Genomic DNA, 17,880 nt, shown 5'->3' with positions numbered 1-17,880 from the left:
TATGTGGGATCCGAACCCTCGGCGGGAGCGCCGCAGCGCTCCCAAGCGGCGCACCATAGCAGTGTGCCACCGGGCCGGCCCTGAGAGGAAAGCCTTTTTGAAAACACCTTGACAACGGAAAGACAACCCAAATATATAATTCACACCTAAACTCTTCCAAAAAATTGCATACCAAATATAACTAATAGATAGGTCTTTTAAAAGGTCTTTTAAAACAAAATATTCCACATAAGCCTCTAAATAACAAAGTGGATGGAAGTTCTTAATGGTTAATCATTAATTTTTACCTCTTAGTTGGACTTCTACAACCTTGAAATATCAAAAAAGAACTGGTAAATAGTTCCCTGACAAGTACAGCCATCACTGAGTTTGGTTCTGAGGTAAACTTGGCATCTTCCAAGATGGTTTCCTCTCCATCCTTGAAGAGACACTGTCACAGCTACAAATAAGCATTTCTGTAGTTAACAGGATGTTTAAATCCAAATAACAATTTAAGTAAAAACAGAAAGTCGAAATTACCAAAAGGGATAAAATTTTTCCTAGGAGAAATCCAAATGACAGTTTCCTCTTGTAGTCCCATATCACACAATGCTAAGATTTCTTTTTTAATTAGTAAGATTCTAAGATGACAGCACTTCACAACAGAACTGTCAATTCTATCTAATACTTAACCTAAAACAGAATCCAGCGAGTACAGGGTTTCTTTTGGAATGACAAAAATGTTCTGAAATTAGATAGTGGTGATCTGGTGAATATAATAAAAACGCTGTATGTTTTAAACAGGTGAATTGTACGGCATGTGAATTATATATGTCAATAAAGCTGCTTTTAAAAATTCTACTTTGCTCTGAAAATGTTTCCTGGCTTGAAAACTATTGCATAAGAAGGGAAACCTTAAATCTGTTGCTTTTAAACCTTCAACTATGCCAACAAACCAAGTGTGATATGCCACACCCTTCCCCCAACTACTGGGAGGTACTATAAACCAACTGACATTTTAAAGACAAATAATCATTGTCTTTTAAGAATGAAAAAACTCCTATAGTAGGGTGAAATTTGTTAATGCAGTTACTAAACCTCACTGATAATCTGATTTCCATACTATACCACATCTTCCTCTTCTCTATTCTGATAAAGTAATGAAACCTCTTCACATTACTTACAGTGGATAGAAAGTAAAATAGCTTTTTGTTTCCCACACTGTCACTAAATATAAAAGGGAGAACCAGAAGTATTTACAGGAACATTTTACTGTTATACTCCACAATAACTAATGTTGGAAGTACTTAAATATTCTTTTTCTGAGACAAATAAACAATTAAAATCAACATGGATAATATCACTTATCCAAAAGTAGTTTCAAAAGAAGTTCTAGGACTCACAAAACCCTGCGATCCAGAAGTACTAGTTTACCTTTTAACAAAACCTTAAAAACTAAAGACTCCAGGGCTAGCCAGTTAGTTCGGATGGTCAGAGCAAGGTGCTGATAACACCAAGGCCCAGGGTTTAATCCCTGTACCGGCCAGCTGCCAAAACAAGAACAAAAACAAAAACACTAAAGACTCAAACCAAATCTGAGGGGTAGATATTTAAGACAGACAATGTAGACCAGAAAAAATGTATACAATCAACAGATGTTTGCAGTCCAACTGTGCAAGAGGCACTGATGTGTCTTATAAGCCAGAAATACTGCTTTAAGAAAACTTTTAAGTGAAATGTGGTTAACCACCAAGTTAAATAAAAAATCCAATTAATGATAGCAACCAATTCTGTCAGCATTTTCATCAATCAGGTTTCTGCAATTTTAAGTCAGCCCACTTTAAAAAGGAAAGAAAGAATGCCTGATGAAAGAAAAGTAGATTGCCTTAAAGATGGGGGGCGGTGGGGGGTTAACTCCAGGGAGATTCAGATTAATATCCTTAGACTACAGTTCTTTACTGAGGGTATTTCTTTTCCTTCCTCCTATACAAATTAAGAAAAAATATCTCTGCTCCTGCTTTACAACCTGTTTGAGATATCCCCACACTTTAAAAAAACCCAAGAGGGGAAACCACATGAACACAGCCATCTTATTATACACATCCACTAAGGAAAAACACACCTCATTTGTATAGCACTTTGAGACAGTGATTTTTACATAAATTTTCCCACTTAAGCCTTCATAACAATTACAGTTGTTTTGGGGTGGTTGGGAGGAGTACGGGGACACCAAGGCCTAGCCTTAGCTAGTAGGTGAAGTGCCAGGTCTTAACAGTTATTTATTATACAAATATTTGATTACCCTACTTCACAGGCTTTAGGCACTGGGAAAAAGTGCCCAAAAACAAGACAGTCTTTTCCCTCGAGGAACGTACATTCTACTAGGGGTAGAAGACAAACAGCAAATAATATCAGAAAGTACTGTAAGGAAAATTAAGCAGTCAGGAAAGAGAATAAAGGAGGGAGAGACTACAGGCAGGACAACATAGAAGACAGTGTTTCCTACCCAAATTCCATCTACCCCACCTTTCTTCCCTGTTGAAAGAATCCTGCCTTACACAGGGCACAAATCCCTTCACCTCCAAGGAAGTAGGCGATTCCCCAAGCCCTCAGAGATGAGTCACAATTGGGCTAAAGCCAGTATTTCTTCAAACCGAAAGATTAGAGTCTTGAAATCAATTTAGACCATTAGTTTGCAACCAGTAGTTTAAGCACCTGCACTGAAAGAAATAATTTCACTAACCTCTAATTGAAATTCAACATTTCTTTCTAGTATGAACAGGCAACAAACCACAGCATTATTGGCAGTACTTTTAACTTTGCACCAAGAGAAATCACAGATATTACCATATCACATTACAGTTGTTTCAGATACTCAAAATATCATTTACATCCATGACTACTTTGAACAGCTACTAGACCACGTTATTGAAAGTGCTAATAAATAAACAGATTACTATATTGCAACAAAGTTTAGGCGCTAGATTTCAACATTTTGATGTATTTGGTTTTTTGAGTCTTATGCATTTATTTTGTGAGTTTAAAAATACTACTTTGAGGCATCCACAAGCTTCAGACTGCTAAAGGGCCATGCTACAAAAAAGGTAAGAACCCCCAGACTTAAAAGGTCCTACCCAGACCTTTCAAATGAAATGTGAAATATTTTCTAATAGAAAATAGCAGCATGCACAGTGATTAAGCACTGCTTGTGAAATTAATTTGTTACATACCTATATATACACAAACACTGACAATGCACAGTAGGGCATTTCTCATCATTGACTGAATATCAAGAGAATTTTAAAGCCAGTGGTCTAAACTTGTGTACAAAATAACATCATTCTTTTTTTTTTTTCCTTTTGCCAGAGATATGACCCAGTTCTTGCCAATAAGATGATTCAGAGGTATGCTAGGTATCCTCTAGGAATACTTTTGCTTTCTGGCTTTAGGAAAAAACACATCTTTTCCTCCTTCCTGCCTCAACTGTGGTGGGCACAATGACTTCAAGCCACGACAGCCATTTGGTGGCCATGAAAACCACTTGCTAAGAATGGCAGAGCAGAAACACACAAAGAGCCTGTTCCTCAAAGAAACCACTGTGCAGCTGAACATGTATGAGGAAAAATAAACCCCAATCTGTTTAAGGCCCTGTTAGTCAAGTTTTCTATTACTTGCAGGTGAAAATGTTCTTAGATAAAGGATTATGGATAGGGTGACCAAGTAAGGCCTCTTTCAGCAGTAACATCTGAGCTAAAATCTTATGCATGAGGAGACAGCCATAGAAGATCTAGAAGGCATTCCAGGCAGCAAGAAGAGCAAGTAGAAGCCAAGAAAAGTAGGAGAGGATGTCAGAGAGGTGGCCAGGCAGGACCTTGTAAGCCATACAAGGAGCCTTCTGACTCGTACCATTGGACTGCCATAAGCATACATACACATTTCTCACATAAACAGAAGAACATTTCCAAAGTTAATACATACGATAAGGGAGGAAGGCTTCATTTAAAAACTTCGCAGATTTAGGTACAAAGCTGTTCCTATAAGAACTATTAGTAACACGGTTTTTTTTTTTTTTTTTAAATCGAACAAAGGGAAAAGGATTAAATAAATTATGGTTAAACCAAGTAAATATAAAGCAAACATTAATAAAGAATAATGAAATAAGAAAATGTTCATCATGTAATAGTATGGGAAAACATAACATGGATCTACTTTTATTAAAACAAAGGCTAGAATACATATAAAAATGTTTACTATAGTGGTTGTATCAGGTGGTGAGATTATGAATGGTTCTTAATTTTCTTTATCTTTTTCTTTACTCAAATTTTAACTACTGCTCTTATTAAATAAAAGTTATAGGAAGCCCTTGGTTTGGACTGAGCTCCTACACTGGGCCCAACATACCAAACAAAAATGTAGTCATTCATGCTAAAGTTCCACACCACCAAACCAAAACTAAATTGTTTATCTGACCTTCTGAGAAGTCAGGAGAGAGAGAGATAGCCAAATCCCCAAACAGGATAGTTATAGCAGGCATAAGGAAGTCCCCTCTGTTTTAACCTTTACAAGGAAAGTAACCTTGACATGGCCAATCTTTTTGTTCTGTTTCTACTTTCCTCAGCCCTCTTCCATCTGTAAAACCAACCTCCTCTACTCAATTTATTGGAACACTCATTCTGTATTATGGAAGAGGTGCTGCTCAATTCTAGAACTGCGAATTTAAACCAATTAAGATCGTTAAGCTAAATTTGTTGTAATTTTGTCTTTTACAGTCTACACTTTATATAATCAGAAATAAATGCCTCACAAACTACGAGTTTTGTTTTCTTGTTTTTTTAAAGATGACCGGTAAGGGGATCTTAACCCTTGGCTTGGTGTTGTCAGCACCACGCTCTCCTGAGTGAGCCACGGGCCGGCCCCAAACTACGAGTTTTGTTTTCTTGTTTTTTTAAAGATGACCGGTAAGGGGATCTTAACCCTTGGCTTGGTGTTGTCAGCACCACGCTCAGCCAGTGAGCAAACCGGTCATCCCTATATAGGATCCAAACCGTGGGCCCGTGTGTTTTATCACCCCCCCCCCCCCCTCCTCAGCACCACGCTCTCCTGAGTGAGCCACGGGCCAGCCCTAGTGGGTAAATTTTAAAAACGCGTAGTTTGGGGCCGGCCCGTGGCTCACTCAGGAGAGCGTGGTGCTGATAACATCAAGGCCACGGTTTGGATCCTATATAGGGATGACCGGTTTGCTCACTGGCTGAGCGTGGTGCTGACAACACCAAGCCAAGGGTTAAGATCCCCTTACCGGTCATCTTTAAAAAAAAAAAGGTACTCACTAAATGCTATGTGGCACCCTGGATGGGCTCCTGGAAAGACATTATGTAAAAATTAAGGAAATTCAAATAGAGTATAGGTAATAAAAATGTGTCAATATTAGTCAATTAGTTATATCAAATATACCATACTAATATAAGACGTTAACAAGGGAAACCGGGTGAGGAGTAGTAAAGGGGAACTCTATCTTTGCAACTTTTCTGTAAATCTAAAACTATTCTAAAATAAAAAAATTATTTAAAAAAATTTAAGTCCTCTCATCTAAGACTATTCAAAGCAGGCCAGCACAGACAGTAGGAGTCATTACTAAGCAATAGCAGGCAAAAGGAAAGAGTCGTTTAGAAAAAGAGAAGATACACAAGCATGTTGAAAGAGTTAAGGACAAAAGGTTATACACAATAATGTATGCCTGGCACACGATAGGCCCTCACGTGCAGAATTTTTAAAAAGCCTTATTGATCCCCTCAACTAACAAGAAAAGTGCTGAGAACAAATATAGTTTTTAAAACACCTTTGAACTATCAAAACTATCACTCTCTTAAAGCCACATAATGCAAGCCTTCATTCTGAACTTACTTAAAATATACAATTCTATAAGTAGTTTTGCAATTCAATGCATATTAAAAGCTGGGGGAGTAGGGTGTGGCACACAGGGCCTAAACATATTCAAACTCAAAAACTAGTAAGGGGAGAGAAGGCACACTCACTGTAGGAAGCAAGGAAGTTCCATAAAAAGCAGGCCACTTATGAGCATCCAATTGCCTGTGAGGCCTTAAGGCTCAGCATAATAAACTAATATTCACTCAGTATAATAAACTAATGTTCACTAATGATGTTCACTAATGAGTCAGGAACAAAACATTACAATGTATTCAGAACACTCTGAAAAGTCAACAAGCATATAATGACTGCTAAAGAACCACATGAAAAAAATGCATTCATCTTTTTTCCAACAGGTTTTACCACATCTATTCCTTTAAAAACATTTTTTTTTCACTGATTAAAAAAGGTTTTAAAAGAGAAAAATTTATCCACTAACAATAAAAAACTTGACCTTGAAACTGAATAAAGGAAAATATGGGATGTTCCTTATACTATTTTTGCAACATTTTTATAAGTCTTGAGACTCATGTTGCAAAATGAAGACATCAAAACACTTAAGCCACATCACAGTAACACTGACCTTACTTATTTGAAATTATAAGTAGTCAAATAGACTAATTAGCAGTGATAAAACACTTGAACCTGGACAAAATTTAGAAACTGCCCCCAACGCAAAAACTTTTGGAAGTGCTTAATGTCATTAATCCAGGTCAGGGTTATTTTTCCTTTCAATCTTTAAGTTTCATTTTAATTGTCCATTAAATTTACTCAACACCCAAATTATAACATCTTAAAAATAATAACTTCACACTGTCCACTGTAATTTTATACATTTATATCAACTGTGAAAATAAGGCATCTTTTAAAATAATTAGAATAAAAGCTACTATTAAACTCCTTCTAGGATCCAATACCATAATCAGAAAATTTACAATATAGCAAATACTATCTGATAACTGTGAGCCAGGCACTGTGCTAAGGACTTCATTTTCACATTAAAAACTCAAAAGATTCTTGAGAAGTATGTATTTTATAAAATTTACATATTAGTTAACTTGCCCAAAGTCAAACAACCAGGAAACTAGAATCTAAAATCTTGCTGCAGAGTCCATTAATACCCTCAACGATCTCCTTTCAACCCTAAAACTCTACCATTCAAATAATACCAAGATGATATCAGAAAAATCCATCTTCTCAAATCTGTCTTTTCAGATGCAAAGAAAATAAAAATGTTTTCTCTCAAAAAGAATGTTATTAACGGGGCCGGCCCGGTGGCGCACTGGATAAGTGCGCTGCTTGGGAAGCGCGGCGGCGCTCCCGCCCGAGGGTTCGGATCCCACATACAGACCGGTTCCCGCTCACTGGCTGAGCGAGGCGCGGGAGCAACACCGAGGGTTGCAATCCCGTTGCCGGTCCCCGGTCCGGTGCGGGGGCGACACTGAGGGTTGCGATCCATTGCCGGACACGGAAAAAGACAAAAAAAAAAAAAAGAATGCTATTAACTAACAAAGTCAAGCACTTATTCTGTACCAGACATTGCTCGAAAAGTTTTACACACATTAACTAATTTAACAATCCTAGGATATAGGTACTATTGTTCCCATTTTACAGGGGAAACTAAAGCCAAAAAAAGTGACTTACCTAAGGTTACACAGCTATTAGTGTTGGAGCCAGGATTTAAACTGAGCCTGTTTTTGTTCTTAACCACTATACTGAACTCCTTTATCACTTACATATTATCCCCCCCTCTAGAAACTCAGCTAACCTACATAAAATACCAACAGCCAGGCACTGAGTCCAGGAGAGGTTTCAATGGAGATTAGTTGTGGCTGTTGCTAATTACTATTATTGTTCATGCAGCCTTTTCCTTATTATTCTTATCCATTAATCTCCCACATCACTGGACTGACATAGATCATTATTAAACTATATTATACATATTTCATAGTAAAAGACACATCAGGAAGATTACAAGGAATCTAATTTAGAATTCAATGTGGGCAAGTATATACATGGATGCAATGCAGATAATACAAGTATTTTGAGAAATATCTTGGCAATATTTTTACCATATTAACTATTCCAAACAGCTGGTCGACTAATGAGACTTCTGATTTATGTCTCAGAATACAGTTTAAGAGTTTTTATGGTTAATTTTGTCCCTAAGTTTAACACCCTCCCCATAAGACTATAAGCTCAAGAGCAAGAATCACATATTATCCTTGTAATCCCAAATCTTGGCCTATGGCTTGAAATAAGAAATGTTAAAAAAAAAAAAAAAAATACTTATAATAATACATACCATTTTCTTATTATTCATATACATTAATTCTATCTCCAATGCTAGACTAACTTCACTGAGAGCAGAGGTGGCTTAAATGACTGCTTTTCTAGGTTTGAGAGTATTGCTAAATACAATTCAAGCAACACCTGTAAGAGATAAATACAGTACTTGCTGAAACCAAGATAATCTCTTTCCTTGTACCACAATTCAAATACTAGCCCTTAAAATAGAGATAATTCCAGAATTTTTTAGAACTGTTGTTTTACTAAGTCCTTGACTTTACATTCCTTAAAATAACTATAGATTAAACCATTCCTAACTTCACAAATCAAAAAAACATGTTAAACTTCCCAAATCCTTTTCTGTGATATTAAAAATTTAAATAAACTCAGAGGCCATAATGAAAAAGTTTTAAGTTTCTCAAAATATAGTAATCTTTCACAATTGTGCGATTATGAATCATCTCATTTTTCTTTTTTAGTAACAAGGAACAAAGCATTAACATACATGAATAAATAGAAGTAAAACACATAAGTTAAGTATTAGGCCCATCCTACAGAAGAGAAAGAAAATTCCACTATTCCAACAAACATAAGTTGACCAATCCCTTAGCTGATTCAAGAAATAAATTGAGTATCAATTAAAACAGTTGCCACAATGATACCAAATGATGGTCTATTTATTATCTCTTTAGTAATTCCTTTCAGTAGTCTTAAATTTGTGTAATGAGAAAATACCTGGGAAAAAAAACGGCATGGCCTAATATAGAAGCAGCTGAAAAGTAATACTAGATAGCTAGAGAGGCAGAAGCAGATTATTTTACAGTGCCCCACCAAAGGCTGAAATTCCCCAAGTCTTACCTCACAGCCTCAACTGGAAAGGCAAAATTTTTCAAATGGCAAGGTGAAGAGTGGAGGAAATAAAGGAGATGAACTCTAGAATTAACAGTCTAGTTTTCTGATAAAATTATTTTGAGACCAAAATGAGAAATAATTAGCAAGCAAGTCTGATCACAAAATTAAGACTCTTCTCAAAAATCAGCCTAATTTTTGCTATCTTCTGGGGGAAGGGTACAAATGCATTTGGACCAGGGATGGAAGGGTGATGAGGGTCAAATTCCCTCTTGAAACTAAGTGCTCTCCCTAGGAGTGTAGAAGAAAAGGAAATGTATGCTTCATATAAGAAAAACATATGAACCTGCATGGCTGTTTTGCAGAAAAATAGACATTCATGCCTATTGTATCAGTAAAATATACAGACTTCACTAATGTTTTTATTCTGAAGTCCACAAAACCCTACAAATGTTGGACTATACAGCCAAACTCCACAAACAGGTATAATTTTGAGTCATAAACTTCCACTAACAGCTAGCATCTCTGTTATTTCCACATAAAGAAGAATCAAATTAATTCAAACCACAATCAGGTAAGTCTACAAGAATATGCTAGAAATAAAAGCTGCTAACGAAGAGGGCCAGCCCGTGGTTCACTTGGGAGAGTGTGGTGCTGATAACACCAAGGCCACGGGTTTGGATCCCTATACAGGAATGGCCGGTTAGTTCACTTGGAGTGTGTGGTACTGACAACACCAAGTCAAGGGTTAAGATCCCCTTACCGGTCATCTTTTAAAAAAAAAAGCCGCTAAAGAAAGCTAAATAGTATGGATACCAGAATCCTGAATAAAATATTCTTTATCTTTAGTTTCCCTTCAGCCACCACGTAATCTCATTTCCCATTTTTAAAATCCTGTTGCACATACTTTGTAAAAGTAAAGGAGTAACAAACGGTCTACTATGACATCAACCAGAGCACTAGGGCAATATTTTATTAAAATATTTAATCAGACTAAACTAGGTAATATTAAATTGCGCTTTCTTAAAGTATGTAAACATTTCAACCACAATTCACTTTTGTTTTAAACAACATTTCTTCACTGCATTAGATAAGAAGTTTCTCCTCTACAAGACTGACAAATTTCTGAGTGAGAACTTACAAAAAATCATGTATTAGCTCTCAAACAGTACTCTAAATTTTTTTTTTTTACATCTCTGAATAAATGATAGTTGAATATGCTAAGACAAAATGATTGCCAGCTTCTCCACTAAAGGAAGACTTCACTGACTAAACAGAGGACTAGTGGGAGTCATTCAGACAATAAACCACTGCTTATTTAACCAAAACATTTTAAACGACCAAGCAGGGAAACTGACAAGAAATAAGTTTTACCTTTATTACTTCTCTCCCAAAACTTACCACAAAAACCCTTATATGTAGCCTTAGAAAGGGAAGCAAATTCATAAAAAGATAAATGAGATCTAAAAGCACTTTTATTTTCCTTTTCAGTTCATTTATAAACTAAATATTTTTCATGTTGTCTATTCAGTGATCAACAATTCAACATAGTCTGTTAAATCTAATTTCCTAAATGGGAACATTTAAGAACATCAATAACCTCAGCTCAAATTTCCTGTTATGTCATAAATACGGACCCTCTCTACTCCAAGAGGGCCTGTTAGATCTTTGCCACAATTCCCCCCTTAAGCTCCCTATTCTTCTATACCTATCCCAAATAATCAGGATCAGTTCACATCCCTCCTCTCTCCATAAAGTTTTCCTCAGTAACTTCAACCCAGGACTAAATCTCTCCCTAAACTCTCAAACACCCATTGTATAAAACTCAATTTTGTACTAAATAACAAATATGCACAATGTTAGATGTTGTGTTCTACTGTCATGAGTTTGTACTCACCTACAATACAATATAGTACATTTCAAGATAAGGGATCTCATTTTTATAAATCTCTTAATTCTCCTCAGCACTCTCCAAAGGGCAGATCTTGTATGGAATCAGAAATGCACTCACATTAGCTTCCGATAAGATATTTGTATAATGAAGGTGCTTCCAACAATTTATTTAGTAAAGCCAAAATTTTGCATTTAGAATATTTACAGAATACTTCTTCATGCTAAATACTATACTCTTATATACAATTTTAAACAAGTTATGATCACTTAAGTTATCAAGTAAGGTACGAACTTAGCAGTCCCTTTTGTGTTAATGTCAATACTGTCCCGGTGCATAGTAAACACTTGATAAATATGTATTGATAAATAAAACATCATCTACTAAATAAATATAATCCCCAAATGCTGAATTTTGGGGTAACCAAGTTACTAAAATATTTTAATGCCTTAACAATTCCTCAAGTAGCTAATTTTAATAAGCCTGATTCTGAAAAATTTATATACTATTCTCAGAATCCTACCTGAAAGTACCAACTGAAAAATAGAAACAAGCAAGCTGACAGTAAAGTATGGCAGGTGATGCTAATATTATTTCACAATATAGTTTCTCAATGTGTCACACAAAAATGAACTTTACCACTGACACCTACCATGTATTATGTTGGGAGCCTTGGCCAGGCACTGTAGGGACAGAAAAATGAGACCTCTAACCTCAGAGAAGCCAAAGATCTAGTTAAAAAGTTAAGATGTAGGAGGTCACCAGCCAGCCCCAGTTGGTTAGAGAGCCACCTTGTAACATCAGGCTCAAGGGTTTTGATCCCTACCAGCCACCAAAGAAAAAAAAAACAAAAAACAAAAAAACTGAGAAGATATAAACAACTAATTATATAAGATAGAATGTGAAAACCAGAACCAAAATAAAATGTTATAGAAGGGGAATAGGGATAAGAGAATGAAGAATAAAAATCTTACAAGAGCCACTAGAAGAAAGTTAAGTGTGTAAATGTAGCTGTAAGAGATACAGGATGGGGGAGGGGTATCATATCAAGTAGAAAGCCAGGGCAAGAATGCTGAAAAGCACCTGGGTGTGGAGGAACAAGCAGTTCAAACTGACCGCAGCCAAGGGTGCAAAACGAGCAGGATTACAAAACACTAGTGCCAGACAAGGTAACATTTTCATATATTTGCTATTTACAAGGCAACTACAAGCACTTGATTTTGAGAATTAAAAAAAAAAAGAGGTGAAGGGCCTCCATATGATCTCCATGAACCTACTCTCTAAGGACACAAAGCAGCTTAAATTGCAACTCAGTGCATTTCAGATAGACTGCTAAAACTCACTCTAGGTTTCCAGGGCATCACACATTTATCAATGTAAGGACTTTGAACTGAGTTAATCTGACTTTAAGACACCACAAGATACCCCTATTTATTCAGAGTGCTGCCTGTAGGTGGAATGGAGGCTTGTTGATGACACTTCAGCTTTTAAGTAGCCTTCAAAATCTGTGTATGGACAATAATACCATATTTACAGAAGTGCATACTTTCTAAAAAGAAACAGACAAAAAAACTAATGATGCATATTATAAATTGGCTAGAAACCCTAATCATTTATCAATGTATTAAAAAATATGTAGGTTCTCAATGTAGCTTTTAAATGATCAACAATTATATAGACAATTAAAGAATAATATGAGATGACTTGCCCTAATTCTTTAGTATGTAGGATCAAAAAATATGTAGGTTCTCAATGTAGCTTTTAAATGATCAACTATTATATAGACAATTAAAGAATAATATGAGATGACTTGCCCTAATTCTTTAGTATGTAGGATTTAAACTAACTTGTATTCTCTAAAATATATGAGTACTTCAAAAAGTTCTGGAAAGATTCCTATCTTACAGTATCTTATGTCTCACAAGACATAGTCCTTCAACAAATATTTAAAGAAATTCTATTATGGGCTAGGCACTGTGCTAGATACTAGGGATAAAAAAGGGGTCTACTGACTTCAAGGAATTCATAATCAACTAAGAAATACTATTGTATACTTGAGTATTTCCAAGTAGGATACCTATGTATATAATAAAGGTATGTTCTACATAGAAGAGTGTTAACAAATGAGGCAATAGCCAATGCTAGAGTGAACGAGTGGAGGAAGGGCTGAATGTTCCAATTCATCTGTATAACCTAATCTCCTACATACAGTGTCACATAAACGACAATGGATTCTAGGTTGGGTGGTAATAACCGCATTTTTCAGATGGGCACTTGAAAACTCACAAAGGTTAAGTTATTTGCCCAAAGTCACAAAGATAGAAAGGGCATAGCCCAGACTGGAACCCAAGTCTTTTTACTTCAAATCAGATACACACTTGAGCAGTGCTATTCACATACAAAGCAGCAGGCAGCTTTTTCAATCTAAATCACTGGAAAGACTTTTTAAATCAAGCATAACCACAAAACTGACTGTTACCAAGAGCTTCTGCACACTCAAGACAAAGCAGACAAGACTAAATAATGGACGAGTTCTTTATTCTTCTGGCCAATGCAGTTTAATGAAACCACAAGAAACATAATCAAAATCTAAAAGGCCTCAAAGAAAAACTACTGAACAGACTTATCTGTCTAGGAAACAAGCACTTTTTGCAAATAATCTGAAACTATCAATAGGTTAGGATGTTACATTTAATTAAAGAACTACATTTTCTAAAATCCAGGACATTAGCCAAATTAAGTTTTACTTAAAGAAAAATCAAGAGACTGGTCAAGTATCAATATACTTATCTATTTACTGCAAATGATAGCAAGTACCCACTACGTAGAGTAACCTAACAAAAAGGTAGTAGAGAACATAAAGAACTGCTAAGCCTTCAAGAAATTTGTAACACAGCTGTTGAAATGACAGAGGCACTAAAGGAAAAATACACAAATGTAAAGCTTACAATACATGTGAAGAACTACTAGCAATAAGATTACAAAACAGTCCACAAACTATATCTATTGTGAAATATCCACTAGTCTCTTACTCTTCCTTTTTATCAGCCTGGACTCCCTTCAGGCTTGGTCCTATTAACTGCAGCTTGGCCTATGGAAAAAGAGACATAGAATAATCCACTGGCTTAATACTGAAACGTGGAGGTGAAAAATTTGCATTCCATCCAGGCACTCTGATGGCATACTAGTTAGGGGAGACATGAAGAGGCCATGATCACTGAACCAAACCACAGGAAGCATTCTGAACAATTTGTTGGGGCCTAGAACACTTCCAAGCAGAAGACTAGTTGCATAGTCAGCAAAACCAGGCTAACATTACTGGTTTTGAACAGGAAGGAAAACAAGGATTATTTTTCAATCAGGTTTATGAGTACACCTTCATGCATACCAAATGATATGAAATAATCCTTGCCCTCAGGAAGCCTACAATCCAGTCGGGGAAACAAAAGCAACACATGCCAACAATTGCAGTACTGTAATCCAGAAATGAAGCATATACAGATAACCAAGAAATATGGGGCAGAAGTTTGTTTGAGGAAATGATCTGAAGGGGTAAGTTGAAGTTGTTTTTTACATTCTCTGCCTGCTACATTACTCTGCACATTGTGGGTGCTTACTTGATTTAAATGAGCGAAAAGTGCACGTCAGGGTGGCAGTAGCAAGGAACAACTTGACTGAAGATGAAAAGAAACAAGTAGGTCGCTGCTTTGACTTGAGTCCATCAAAGTACCTCAGCAAACAAAAATAAAAGGGCAATTGGTATCACATTTGCTCAGAAAAGATCCCCACCCATCCGCTTAAAAGAAAAATGAAATAAAAGCTCCCTGGATTCTACAAAGAAAACTCAGAGACCAAGATTACAATTTTCCTTAACTATAATTTCTAACATTATGAAGTCAATTTCATAAGTGCCACAAACCAGAATATGTACTAATTCTGTCAATAATAAAAATGCAAAGAAACTTGTCCAAAGTTTCTCTAAACAGGATTAACAAATATATTCAGTAGGATCTATGGTGAAAACGTATTTGGCATGCTGATGCAAAAAAAATTAATTTAACAGATAAAAACTGGGCCCAAGTTCCATGACCAATTAAGCAGCAACTTCAAATTAAAAACTGCTATAACTTGGGCCGGCCCGTGGCTCACTCAGTAGAGTGCGGTGATGATAACACCAAGGCCACGGGTTCGGATCCTATATAGGGATGGCCGGTTTGCTCACTGGCTGAGCGTGGTGCTGACAGCACCAAGCCAAGGGTTGAGATCCCCTTACCGGTCATCTTTTAAAAAAAAAAAAAAAAAAAAACTGCTATAACTTATCTTCGACCTACCTTACATCAATTACCCCCTCCCCCAACAACCAACACCACTGGTGAGAATCTGCATTTTTTTTAATGACCTCAAAATAGCTAATATAGTTTTCTAAAACTAACAATACATCTTACGCTTATTGAGCATTTTGTTGTCTCACTTCAGCTGGGTCTCACTCACAACCACCCAATGAGTTAAGATAGGGATTACTCATCAACTCACCATCATTTTACAGATAAAAGGGAGACCAGATAGGTTAAGTGACTAGCTCAAGGTCACAGAGATAATAACTGGCAGTGTGTGAATTTCCAAGCCAATGATGTATCTTCTTTGCTAGGATGATGTCCTTAAACATAAAACCTTATCTAGATTACATAAATACAATAATCTTAAAAGAATGAAAGAGTAAACATACATTACTCCATTAACTTTACTAAGTGACTCTACCCTGGCCTACCTAGCAACCCATTCATTTTTAAAATATAATTATTATGGTTTAGCACCTTATGGAACACTAAACACCAAACTGTTCTCAAATTTTCAGAAAGTAAATAAAAAAACTAAAAAAGCCTAGTTCATAGACACAAACTAAATAGTAAATGTCAGCTGAGCAGACTTAAAAACCATTCACACTCCTGAAAAACTGGGGAGCAAATGGAAACAATGATCTTAATTGCAGTTCTCCAATTCCTATAGATATTGGCACAATCATAGAAAAGCAGTGGGGTACAAAGCCCACAAACCCCAGCCATGTTACTGTGCTCTCTTAAGCTTAAAATAAAAGCTCCCACAAGCAATCTCACAAAGATAGAAAGCCACCCCAGCTCAGTATTTCTGGGGGGCCAAACACAGACCAGGGTGTGTCAAAAGTTAGAATGAGAAATTGTGTTTACTCCAAAACGTACATTTAATATGGATCTCTTTGCATAATGCAAATATGAAAACAATCCTCAATAAAATCACCTACAATTTATTGCCTCTAAAACTGTGATAATTCCACTCCTCATCCCTGACTGATGCACCCCTATGGGGGCCGGGGGGTTGGGGTGGGGGGAATGCAACACACACACAGGCCTCATATACAGGCCTCTAGCCTTTTTTCCTAACATAACTAGGACCTTTGTTCAGAGCGTCGGTTTTTTACCCCACTCAATAGCTCTTTCAACTTTCTACCCCGTATTTTTGTTTTGTTTTTAGAAAGAAGATTCTGAGCCTCAGCGTGCCAGGTCTTTAAAAACTGAAATGCCAAAAATATCTAATGAGATTCGAGAGGAATAAAAAGTTAAGCACATCACTAAAAGGCCTACAAAACGGAGTAAAGCCCGGAGATCGAGTGATTTGGCAGCCCAGGCAAGATCGGGATGGCCGACTAGGAAAGGAGGCAGCAGGAAATCAGAAGAGCACTAAGAACGGATTCACTGCACTATCAACCGTACCACCCTCCACCAAAACACACATTTATACAGACACATTCCCTCCCCCAATTAACTAGCGAAACAATTAAACTATCCCACCGCCAGACACGAATCTTAAGCTAAATCTCCTCCAGACAAAGTGAAACGCAATTATCAAAAACAAATTATGTCTTAAGGGTTTGGAAGCAGCCCCGTCTGTTCTCACCTCACCACAGGGGTAAGCAGCTCCCTCCCGTCGCCCACCAATAGTTTAAATGTGTAAGTTATTTTCTCCTGATGTGTATGTGGCTTTTATATTTTTATGAATTTTTCTCTCTAGCAAATTAAGGATTTCTCTTATTCTGAGGAAGGGAGAGAGACACGGAAAACAGGACTTGGGGTTCTACAACCCTCGTTATTTGAACTCCCCTCTAACTTGTTTCTGTATTAGACACCCACTCAGGGTGGACCTGATGGACAAACGTTATAACGGGTTTTATGTAATCCACATATAAATAAATTAATCGCCTGACTCGCTCTGAATGCTAATACGATTGGGGTGGCAACTGGCTCACCTCCCCCCCCCCCCACCACGCCAATTTCCATTCTGGTCTATTTACAAGGATACTCCCTCTCTTCCTCTCAGCCAAGTTTCCCGGCCTCTTTGATGCCCCCCTGCCTGCCCCTCTCGGCGTCACCCTCTCTCAGCCTCAACTTCCCATGACTAAAAAAAAAAAAACTGCCCCGCGCAGACCCCGTCTCCGGGTTGGCCCGCCCTCAGCCGTCCCCCTCGGCAGGAAACCCCTTACTGCGGTCTAAAGTCACTCCGGCCTCTCCCTCCTCTGACCCTCGCTTCCCACAACTGTTGTCACTCGAGCTGCTCCCTAGTTTCCATTTCCGGGCCGTCCTCGGCCTAGGAGCCTCCCCTGTCCAGGTTTCCGGGCCCCCCGTCCCATTTCCGGGGAACCCTTGTCGTCTTCACACCCCCCACCTGCACTTCCGGCCCCCCACTTTCTCTCTTCCTAGACGCCCTCCAAGCTCCAAAGCCCACTTCCGGCCCCCCCCGAGCTCCCCAAGACCCACACCCCTTACCCCCGTTCCGCGAAGGGCCCTCCTCATAGCGGGGGACCGGAGGGGGGACCCAGCGACCCCCCCGCTCCCACCCGGCCCTGGTCCCTCAGGCCGCGGTCTCCCTCGAGCGCCTCGCCCGTCAACCTCCGGCCCGGTCCTTCCGCGGCTCCG

General features: G+C 37.7%; 1 protein-coding gene across 4 annotated transcripts in view; it reads right to left on the bottom strand.

Moving 5' to 3' along the window:
• Positions 1 to 17,485, bottom strand: part of TRIP12 (thyroid hormone receptor interactor 12) — a 151,341-nt gene extending 133,856 nt beyond the window's left edge. For 3 of the 4 annotated variants that reach the window (XM_008582716.1, XM_008582717.1, XM_008582718.1), the window contains exon 1: positions 17,448 to 17,485. The gene's annotated coding sequence lies outside the window, so the exon portion shown is untranslated. Of the gene's footprint in view, positions 1 to 16,864; positions 16,883 to 17,447 lie in introns of those variants that run through there. The other variant, XM_008582715.1, reaches the window with a different exon arrangement.
• Positions 17,486 to 17,880: the final 395 nt, after the last annotated feature.

The sequence above is a fragment of the Galeopterus variegatus genome, unplaced genomic scaffold, assembly GCF_000696425.1.
Source record: "Galeopterus variegatus unplaced genomic scaffold, G_variegatus-3.0.2 Scaffold2707, whole genome shotgun sequence".
Lineage (NCBI taxonomy): Eukaryota > Metazoa > Chordata > Mammalia > Dermoptera > Cynocephalidae > Galeopterus > Galeopterus variegatus.
The sequence above is the reverse complement of the archived record's forward strand: the minus strand, read 5'-3'. Positions and strand labels throughout refer to the sequence as shown.